Source organism: Moschus berezovskii, chromosome 13, assembly GCF_049115385.1.
Source record: "Moschus berezovskii isolate FMDL1 chromosome 13, NW_MosBer_1.0, whole genome shotgun sequence".
In the NCBI taxonomy this organism is placed as follows: Eukaryota; Metazoa; Chordata; class Mammalia; order Artiodactyla; family Moschidae; genus Moschus; species Moschus berezovskii.
The window spans coordinates 79,243,656-79,255,674 of NC_142472.1; the positions used below are offsets into that span (position 1 = coordinate 79,243,656).

The following is a 12,019-nucleotide window of genomic DNA, read 5'->3' on the forward strand; positions in this document are numbered from 1 at the left end:
ACAGAATTAGATGATGATCGTATTGAAAGAAGGTCTCCATGCTCCATTCAAGTGAGTTCTTCTGGACCTGATGCTTCCCATTTTGGAAATTTATTATCAATTCAATCTATTTAATAGATACAGGCCTAGTCATATGCTCCAATTCTTCTTGTATATATATTGATAGTGTGCCTTTCAAGGAACTTTTCTATTACATCTAGGTCATCAAATTTGTGGACAGAATTGCTCATAATGTTCCACTGAATATAATTTTAATTTCCATGAGTTCTGTAGTAATACCTCCTCTTTCATTTCTGATAACAGCAATTGATATCCTGTCTCTGTCTTTCTTAGTTGGCCTGGCTAGATGGTCATCTATTTTATTGACCTTTTCAAGAACTGGATTTTGGTTTTGTTGACTCTCTCTATTGATTTCATATTTTCAATTTCATTGATTTCTGCTCTCTCCTTCAGCTTACTTTAGATTTAGTTTGCTCTTCTTTTTCTAGTTAAGTATGGTGGAAGTTTAGATTATTAACTTTTAGAGTTTTCTTCCAATGTATACATTCAATAATATAATTTTCAAAAAGCACTGTTTTTACTGCATCACGTGAGTTTTAGTAAGTCATACTTTCATTTTTATTAAGTCAAATATTTGAAAAAATCCTCTTGAAATTTCTTCTTGAATCATATATTATTTAAAAACGTGTTGTTTAATGAAGTGTTTTGGTATTTTTCCATCTATCTTTTGTTATTGTTTAGTAGTTCAATACCATTGTGATCTGAGAACAGATATTATAAAGTTTCTATCCAGTTTAATTCATTAAGATATAATGTATGGTGCAAAATATGGTCTATCTTGATGAATATTCTTTTATGAGCTTGAGAATAATATACATTCTCCTCTATAGGTAAAGTGCTTCTTCATCTGACTTTTATCATAAAATTTTTATTTGATTTTCTATAGTTCGATTATGATATGCCCAGAGGTAGCTTTATTTTATTTTTTTACATTTATTCTGCTTTGTGTTTTCTGATCTATAGTTTATTGTCTGACATTATTTGGGAAAATTCTCAGTGCTATTATATCAAGTATTTCTTTTGTTCTTCCTTGGTTTAATTTCTTTCCGACATTCCTATTAGGTGTATGTTATTCCTTTAGTAATTGTCTCACAGTTCTCAGATATCTTGTTTTCTTTTCTTCTTAATCCTTTTGCTCTTAGACTTTCAGTTTTGACAGTTTCTATTGAGATATCTTCAGGCTCAGAGATTGTTTCCTCAGCTGTGTTCAGCTTAATAAACCCACTATTAATTATTAATAGATATTAAGAAAATTTCAGTTATATGGTTTTTATCTCTAATATTTCATTTTGGCTCTTTCTTAGAATTCTTATCTGTCTGCTTACTTGCCCATCTGTTCTTGTATGCTGTCTACTTTTGCACAAGAGCATTAGCATATGAATCGGTTGTTTTAAATTTCCAGTTTGATAATTCCAGATCCCCTGGCATATTTAACTACACATGATGCTTGCTCTGTCTTTTCAAACTATTTTTTAATCTTTAGTTCGCCTTATACTTTTTCTTCATAATCAGACAGATAAACTGGGTAAAAGAACTGTTGTAATTATGACGTAAGTAATGTGATAGCAATGGGTTAGCGTCTTTTAGTGAGTCTGTGCTTCTGGAGTGTTAATTTCAGAAGTGCTTCTCTCTACTCCCTCCTTCTTATCTGGGACAGGATGGCTAGAGTGGACTGGAATGGGTGTTTTGTTTCTTCCGTGTAGAGGGCTAGAGGGAGTTGGAATTGGGTACATCCCTTGCTCTGCAGGGAATGGCAGCATCAACTAAACTGTGTGTTTACTTTCCCTTATGCCAAAGCCTTTGACTCTATGTATCACAACAAACTGTGGAAAATCCTTAACGAGATGGGAATACCAGACCACCTGATCTGCCTCTTGAGAAATCTGTATGCAGGTCAAGAAGCAACAGTTAGAACTGGACATGGAACAACAGACTGGTTCCAAATCAGGAAAGAAGTACCTCAAGGCTGTATATAGTCATCCTGTTTATTTAACTTTTATGCAGAGTACATCATGAGAAATGCTGGAATGAATGAAGCACAACCTGGAGTCAAGAGTTCTGGGAAAAATATCAATAACCTCAGATATGCAGATGACAGCACACTTATGGAAGAAAGTGAAGAACTGAAGAGCCTCTTAATGAAAGTAAAAGAGGAGAGTCAAAAAGTTGACTTAAAACTCAACATTCAGAAAACCGAGATCATGGCATCTGGTCCCATCACTTCATGGCAAATAGATGGGAAAACAATGGAAACATTGACAGACTATTTTTTTGGGTTCCAAAATCACTGCAAATGGTGACTACAGCCATTAAATTAAAGACACTTGCTCCTTGGAAGAGAAGTTATGACCAACCTACGCATCATATTAAAAAGCAGAGACTTTATTATTCTGGCAAAGGTCTGTCTAGTCCAAGCTATAGTTTTTCCAGTAGTCATGTACAGATGTGAGAATTAGACTATAAAGAAAGCTGAGCACCAAAGAATTGATGCTTTTGAACTGTGGTGTTGAGAATACTCTTGAGAGTCCCTTGGACTGCAAGGAGATATATCCAGTCCATCCCTAATGAAATCAATCCTGAATATTCACTGGAAGGACTGATGGCTGAAGCTGAAACACCAATACTTTGGCCACCTGATGTGAAGATCTGCCTCATTTGAAAAGACTTTGATGCTTGGAAAGATTCTAAGCAGGAGGGGAAGGGGACAACAGAGGATGAGATGGTTGGATGGCATCACCGACTCAATGGACATGAGTTTGAGTAAACTCTGGGAGTTGGTGATGGACAGGGAGGCCTGGCGTACTGCAGTCCAAGGGGTCACAAAGAGTTGGACAGGACCGAGCAACTGAACTGAGCTGCACACAGTTAGGCTCTGATAAAATCCTGCAGATTTGAGTCTATTTAAGTAGTTTCACCTGAGGACAGACTTAAGGAGCACAGAATGCCTTGGTATATTTCAAGATGTCTCCCTTCCCTCACCCCTGCAGGAAACGAGGGGATTTTTATCTGATATTTATTCTGAGAAACTGGTAGCACTCTGGAGGTAAAATTTACAAACTCATGTGGGCTCCAGCAACCATGACTGGGTCCCTGTAGAACTGCTAATCTCTCAGAATTCTCAGAGCAAGGGAGACCCTTGCTGTCGCTCCACCCACTTCTCCTTGCTCGCTCTCTCCCCTACCCCCAAGCCAGTAGTTCTGCTGCGCAGCTCCCTTAGCGGTTGCGCCGCTGGAGACGGTTGGAAGAACCGTTGTGGGAGCTCTCCCCGAGGCGGGCGACTTCTACTTCCTCACGACCAGACCACGCGAGCACCGGAGTCGGCGCTACTGTCGCCCGACAGGGTATCTGAAGTAAAAGGGGCATTTAAATCAAACGGTATTGAGATGGATTGGGTTATGAAACATAATGGTCCAAATGACGCTAGTGATTGGACAGTACGACTTCGTGGACTGCCATTTGGTTGCAGCAAAGAGGAAATAGTTCAGTTCTTTCAAGGGTTGGAAATCGTGCCAAATGGGATAACATTGACGATGGACTACCAGGGGAGAAGCACAGGGGAGGCCTTTGTGCAGTTTGCTTCAAAGGAGATAGCAGAAAATGCTCTGGGGAAACACAAGGAAAGAATAGGGCACAGGTATATTGAGATCTTCAGAAGTAGCAGGAGTGAAATCAAAGGATTTTATGATCCACCAAGAAGATTGCTGGGCCAGCGACCAGGACCATATGATAGACCAATAGGAGGAAGAGGGGGTTATTATGGAGCTGGGCGTGGAAGTATGTATGACAGAATGCGAGGAGGAGGTGATGGATATGATGGTGGTTATGGAAGTTTTGATGACTATGGTGGCTATAATAATTACGGCTATGGAAATGATGGTTTTGATGACAGAATGAGAGATGGAAGAGGTATGGGAGGACATGGTTATGGTGGTGCTGGTGATGCAAGTTCAGGTTTTCATGGTGGTCATTTTGTACATATGAGAGGACTGCCTTTTCGTGCAACTGAAAATGATATTGCTAATTTCTTCTCACCACTAAATCCAATCCGAGTGCATATTGATATTGGAGCTGATGGCAGAGCAACAGGAGAAGCAGATGTAGAGTTTGTGACACATGAAGATGCAGTAGCTGCCATGTCTAAAGATAAGAATAACATGCAACATCGATACATTGAACTTTTCTTGAATTCAACTCCTGGAGGCGGCTCTGGAATGGGAGGTTCTGGAATGGGAGGCTACGGCAGAGATGGAATGGATAATCAGGGAGGCTATGGATCTGTTGGAAGAATGGGAATGGGGAACAATTACAGTGGAGGATATGGTACTCCTGATGGCTTGGGTGGTTATGGCCGTGGTGGTGGAGGCAGTGGCGGTTACTACTGGCAAGGTGGCATGAGTGGAGGTGGATGGCGTGGGATGTACTAAATGCATAACCACACATATGAAAGTCCTGACAACAGCATCTGGTCTACTAGACTTTCTTACAGAATTACTTTCTTTTGTATTTTAAGAACTTTATAATGACTGAAGGAATGTGTTTTCAAAATATTATTTGGTAAAGCAACAGATTGTGATGGGAAAATCTGTTTTCTGTAGGTTTTATTTGTTGCATACTTTGACTTAAAAAAATAAATTTTTATATTCAAAAAAAAAAGAAAGAAAAAAAAAAAAAAAACCTCCCGTAATTCCTCAATCTGCATTTCAGGTTTTCCTACCCCAGTACTGGCTCCAGAAGAGTCCTCTGTCCCAGTAACTATTGATTCTCTGTGTTTGCCTGTCTGTCCTTCCAATTTGGGAGATAATGATATGCCTTATTGTTTCACTTCCCTTCCTTCTTGATCTCTCAGGTACATTTTTCAGTTTGCTTAGATTTTTCATTATTACTAAGATGTATTGGCAACTTCTATGGGCTGAAATCAGAGATCAAAAGTTGCTGAGGGAGATTTTTTTAATCTTTTTTGCTGCAGTAAAATTTTTTTTCATTTATTTTTAATACCTTTTTTTCATTTAGTGCTTTACTTGATCTGACTATTATATGACCATAAATTCTTAAATTTGTTATAGAGAAGTCTACCGAATTTTTATATCTGTGCACTAGTTACAAACTCTCTAAGACATGAAGATATTGCTCTTTGTCACCTTCTATGATTTTTTCTGCTTTTAATATCATGATCTACAATTCAACTTGAATCTATTTTTAAGTATGGGGTGGGACTCAAGTTTGGATAATATAATAAATATATTATTTATAGATGTCAGTTAAATTATCACCATTAATTTAAAAAAATGATTCATTTGTCACTTGTTCTATCATACTATAATTAAATATAAATATACATGAGGATATATTGCTGTATTTTTTTGTTTGATTTAATTGCTCATTAACGTTGAGCCCATATCAAACTGTCTCAATTTTTGTATCTTTATGATATATTTTGAGACGTTGTATAGTATACTCTTCCTCTTCAAGGTTTTTGTCTACTCTAGTACTTTTGCATTTTCATATAAATGTTACAATCAACTTGATAAATCGCTTTCTTGAGAGATTCAATTCAGTTCAGTTCAGTTCAGTTCAGTCTCTCAGTCGTGTCCGACTCTCCGAGACCCCATGAATCACAGCACGCCAGGCCTCCCTGTCCATCACCAACTCCTGGAGTTCACTCAAACTCATGTCCACAGAGTCGGTGATGCCATCCAGCCATCTCATTCTCTGTCGTCCCCTTCTCCTCCCGCCCCCAACCTTTCCCAGCATCAGAGTCTTTTCCAGTGAGTCAACTCGTCGCATGAGGTGGCCAAAGTATTATGAGATCTTTATAAATAAATTTGACAAAAATTCATTTTTATAATGTTTTCATTAATGAATATGTGATACCTTCTATTTATTTAGTCTTTTAATTATCTTAATAGTGTTTTAGAACTTCTGAAGGAGTGGTATTACTGGAACAGGAAAATAGTTTTAATCCCTTATCATTTCCTTCTTCTGTTTTACTATCAAAGCTGTACTGGCTTGGTTAAGTCAAAGTATATTCTTTTTTATTATTCTCTGCCAGTTAATCCTTAATTTATGTAACTTGGCCTAGAATATTTGGTAAGATTCAAAGGAAAAAACATCTGGGCATGGAGTTCAATTGTAGGGAAGAGTTTAATATAAATTCAATTTTATTTAGTAGTTTTTTTTTTTAATATTCATGCTTTCTATTTATTCTTATGAGCTTCAATTGTTATGAATTAACTTTTTTCATTTCTTTTAAATTTTCAAGATTATTGGGAAGAATGCCAATAGTTTTTTTGAAATTTCTAGTGTATGTACTAATGCTCTCATTTTCATATATTAATATTATTTACTTGTGCTTTTATTATTGACCTTTCTTCAAGAGACTGTGAAACTTAATCATCTTAAAAGTAAACTTTTGTTATGATCACATTATTTTTTTCTTTTTAATTAATTTATGCACTAATTTGTATTATTTTTTTCTACTTTTCTTCAATTTAATAGTCTTTATCCTTGAGATTGGATATTTAATTAATTGATATTGCTTACAATTCACCTCATCTTTGACAAAGGAGGCAAGAATATAAAATGGAGAAAAGACAGTCTCTTTAACAAGTGGTGCTGGGAAAACTGGTCAGCCACCTGTAAAAGAATGAAACTAGAACACTTCCTAACACCATACACAAAAATAAATTCAAAATGGATTAGAGAGCTAAATGTAAGACCAGAAACTATAAAACTCCTAGAGGAGAACGTAGGCAAAACACTCTCCGACATAAATCACAGCAGGATCCTCCATGACCCACCTCCCAGAATATTGGAAATAAAAGCAAAAATAAACAAATGGGACCTAATTAAAATCTTCCTGTATACATTCATTTAAATGAAATTTAATTTAATGCAAATTTCATTTGACTCTCTTGTATATCTGTTTCAATTGATGCTCTTTTTTTTTTTTATTTTCAAGTCACACCTTTGCCTTTATGGGTACATATGTATACATATATATGGTTGGGCTTCCCTTCTGGCTCAAATCACCAGTCCAGGTTTGACGCATGATACGGGATGCTCGCGGCTGGTGCAGAGGATGACCCAGAGGGAGGATAAGGGGGAGGAAGGAGGTGGGAAGGGGTTTCAGGAAGGAGAACTCATGCACACCTGGGGCGGATTCGTGACAATGTATGGCAAAACCAACCAATATAATACTGTAAAATAATTAGCCTCCAATAAAAAATAAAAATAAAGTAAAAGAAAAAAAGAAAAAGAATCCACCTGCAATGTGGGGGCCTGGGTTTGATCCGTGGGTTAGCAAGATCCCCTGGAAAAGGGATAGGCTACCCACTCCATTATTCTGGCCTGGAGAATTCCATGGACTAAATAGTCCATGGGGTCACAATGAGTCAGACATGACTGAGTGACTTTCACTCATATATGGTTATATCTTATCACTGTGCATTATTTTGGACTGCCATATATTTTATTTTAACGATTGCATCAATATTTGAAATCTATGCTCTGCTTCTGTCAGATATTGGACTAGAGATGCTAATATTATTTAATTCATTCAGAAATTTAATAAAATAATAATACAAAACTAAACTTTAGTCACTATGAATATTTATTTATTTTTTATTTTTTCCTTTTGTTTACGTACTCTCACAGTGTGTTGTGATGGAAACTGAATTTAAATCAAGGGATCTGATATCAGATTTTTATCTTAGGATTATGATTCTTTCAATATTTTCTAAATAGACATTCTATGGCTCTTGCTGCTTTAATCAGAATTGTCAAATACAACTAATGCACACCCTAATATTGGTCTAACTTCCTTAGGTTTTATTCTTCTCACAGTCCCATAAACTCTCATAGTTTTGCTGTTGGCTCACTGAAATTTATAGGACAGTATTTCTATTTTTATAAAGCTTTTCTACTCATTCTTAGTAGAAGAGTTAGTCTGGACCAACAAGTTCACCATTATCAAGTATATTTTTCATCATGTTCAGTTTCTCTTTATTTGTCTATTTACATGTGCCATTACTGCCATAAATGAAACACTAATTTTATTATTATTATCCAGGCCTACATTTGACAAATTATATCAGTTGTGTTTTATTCAGAAAATATATTTGTATTATCTTTGATACTAAAGAATATTTTGTTGTGTATTGAATTATGTATCCAGTTATTTTCTTTAAAACTTACCTTCTGAGTTCAATAGTTATTACTGAGATGATGACTATCTAATCATTGCTTTCTTCATGAAACTATCTCATCAGTTTTAGAACAGTCTCGATATAGCTTCTTACACTTTCTCTCTTCTCCTCTTGGAGCTTGAATTGCATGTATATTATGCCTTCTTTTTGTTTCTTTAACCTTTTTATATTATACTTTTGTACATTTTCTTCATGTGTTGCTCTGTGATTGATCTTGATCTTTCACTATAAACTATCTGTCACTATTTGTTGTTTAGCCACTAAGTTGTATCTGACCCTTTGTGACCCCACGAACTGCAGTACACTGGGCTTCCCTGTCCTTCACTACCTCCTGGAGTTTGCTTAAAATCATCTCCATTGAGTTGATGATGTCATCCAATCATCTCTTCCTCTGTCACCCCCTTCTCCTCCTGCATCGGGGTCCCTGCATCTTTCCCAGCATCAAAGTCATTTCCAATCAGTTGGCTCTTCACATCAGGTGGTCAAAGTGTTGGAGTTCCAATTTCAGCATCAGTCCTTCCAATGAATATTCAGGGGTGATTTTCTTTTGGATTGACTGCTTGGATCTCCTTGCAGTCCAAGGGACTCTCAAGAGTCTTCTCCAGCACCAAAGTTCAAAAGCATCAGTCTTCAGTGGTCAGCCTTCTATATGATTCAACTCTCACATCCATACATGACTACTGGAAAAATCATAGCTTTGACTATATGAACCTTTGTTGGCAAAGTGATGTCTCTGTTTATAATATGCTGTCTAGTTTATCTTCCACTATTAATTCTCTTTACAACTCAAACATGTAATTAGAAGCACTTATTGATTTCTTATTTTGAGTTATGCATCATTTCATTCAAGATTATCCTATTTTTATAGATTATAGTCTGGGTTTATTATTTTACCATTTTTAATATTTTTTTCTAAAACAACTTTTGTTTTAAATTGGAAAACCTCAAGATGATAGTAATAGTTATAAATGTCAGATTTATTAATGTCAGCCTCTGTTCCTCTGTTGTCGTGGCTTGGTAATCTTCAGTGGAAGGATGATTAAATTTATATATAATTGTTTGTTAATATCCAAAATGAAATTCTTCCTTAATTGATTTTAATGTAAAATTGTATTTATTGAATCTCAACCATTTGATAATTTCTTTATTAATTCAAAAACACTTTTCAGCCTTTTTTTAATGTAGTATAGAAGCAGATGCTAGAAATTCAGAAATGTAATTCATGATATCTTTTCTCAACAATTTTAAAGTTAATTGTCATAGAAAGAAATTATACAAGATGTTACCACACATTTTGATAAGTGCTATGCAAATGAAGACACTAAGGACTAAGAATTACAAAAGTATTCTAAGTCAGCCAGCATCTGGTAGGGAATGCTCTCCTAAGGAGTTAATTAGAATTGAATAACTAGGAGCTAGCCATGTAAGGAAAAGTGAGTGACAATGCATGTATGGTAGTTCATCAGAAAGAGGAAAGGGTTAGATACCAAGTTAAATCAAATGACAACTTTTTTTGTGAGATGGACTAAAGAAACAGATGACACAGTCAAGGGAACATTATGACATATGAAGTGATTTAGATATTTATCATGAACACAATATAGAATCATCAAGAATTTTTGAGAGAGAAATTTCAAAGCCTCACCTTGATTTTAAAGTATAAACTTCAAAGACCAATTGGTATGTGTAAAATTATTAGATTAGTGGCAGTACCTCAGATTATAACCATTGACACTGCATAATCTTTAGGAGATGAATTACAGACTAATTTGTGTCAGGTTTGACAAAAAAAGTAGAAAAGATATTGAGAATGATTTCTTAAGGGGTGAATAGAATATTGTGTGCCTCAAAGAAATGGCAGATTTGGTGAAAGAAATAGATTTGGAAGGCATGGGAAAGAAATTAACTTGAATTTTATTTCAAATCAGTTATTGAGTTCAGTCAGCCCTCAACAAATGAATGAGTTCTGTTCTGAGAGTGCATTTGTAAGTCCAACTTGCTAATAATTCCAACAAAGTTAGCTTAGGTACCCAATTAAGACGATTACCTATGTACTAATAGTACTGTATTGTAATAGGTTTAGAAGACTTCTCACACAAATATTACATAAAGACAAAAAAGAAGATTTTTATTCTTATGGCACACTTAGCATAGTGTCCTCAAGGTCCATCCATGATTTTGCAAGTGTCAGGATTTTCTTCTTTTTATGACTGAATATTATTAGACTATATATATATATATGTAATATTACTGTACATATCTGCCCTTCATGGATCATAGTCTTGTTCTGAACAAGGGGCTTTCATAACTCAATGAAGTTATGAATCATGCTGTGCAGGGCCACTCAAGAAAGATGGGTCGTAGTGAAGAGTTCTGACAAAACATGATCCACTGGAGAAGAAAATGGCAACCCATTCCAGCATCCTTGCCTGGAAAAACCCATGGACAATAGGGAAAGGCAAAAATATAGAAAGATGAGCCTAAACATGAGCCTCCCAGATTGGAAGGTGTCCAGCATGTTACGGGGAAGAGCAGAGGACAACTGACAGCTCCAATAAGAAAGAAGTGGCTAGACCAAAGCAGGAACGACTTTCAGTTGTGGATGTGTCTGTTGTAGAAAGTAAAGTGTGATGCTGTAAAGAACAATATTTCATAGGAATCTGAAATGTTAGGTACATGAATCAAGGTAGTTTCAACATAGTCTAGAGGAGATGGCAAGAGTGAACATCAACATCTTAGGAACTAAAATGGATGAGAATGGGAAAATTCAATTCATATGATCATTGTATCTACTATTGTGGGCAAGAATCCCTTAGAAGAAATGGAGGAGCACTCATTGTCAACAAAAGAGTCCAAAATGCAGTCCTTGGGTGCAGTCTCAAAAAAGAAATAATTTTAGCTCATTTCCTAGGCAAATCATTCAACATCACAGTAATTCATCTATGCCCCAACCACTGATGCAGAAGAAGGTAACCACCAGCTCTATAAAGACCTATAAAACTTTCTAGAACTAACACCAAAGCAAACAAACAAAAACATGCCCTTTACATCATAGGGGATTGGAATGCAAAAGAAAGTCAAAACATACCCAGAGAGGGGGGGAACAAGATGGCGGAGGAATAAGACGGCGAGACCACTTTCTCCTCCACAAATTCATCAAAAGAACATTTGAACACGAGTAAAGTCCACAAAACAACTTCTGAATGCTGGCAGAGGACGTCAGGCACCCAGAAAAGCAGCCCATTGTCTTCGAAGGGAGATTACCCGCCAAACGGTAACTCCCAGCGGAGAAGCAGCGCAGATGCCTGCATACGCCATTAGCAGCGGGGACTGGGCAGGGAGGAGCCGGCTGAACTGCTTAGAGAGAGAGGACTGGGCTTGAATGCCACGAGAACAATTTGAGAGAACTGGGGAGAGCAAAGCAGACTGTGGGATAGCTTCCCCACGAAAAGGCGGAAAGCTCTAACCTATGACTTGGCCAGCCCTGCTCACAGAATAAAGGACTGAGCAGAGCGAGCCGGCTGCTGTCGGCCCATCCCCCATTCCCCGCCGAGACAGGCAGGGAGCGCAGCCAGAGTCGGAGCGGGCAAGCGCGGCCCCAGAAAGGCATCTGATACAAACTGCAGACAGGCTTGTTGCTAATCAGGACTTCTTGGGCTCGGGCCGGTCGATATCCCCCTGAGAAGGTGTGCCGGTTGTACACCCAGAAAACTGAGTGGCGGGGACTGGGGAGGCGATAAGTCGCAGAGACCGTG

General features: G+C 37.0%; 1 pseudogene; it reads left to right on the forward strand.

Moving 5' to 3' along the window:
* Nucleotides 1–3,256: 3,256 nt before the first annotated feature.
* Nucleotides 3,257–4,702, forward strand: LOC148775875 (heterogeneous nuclear ribonucleoprotein H3 pseudogene; annotated as a pseudogene).
* Nucleotides 4,703–12,019: the final 7,317 nt, after the last annotated feature.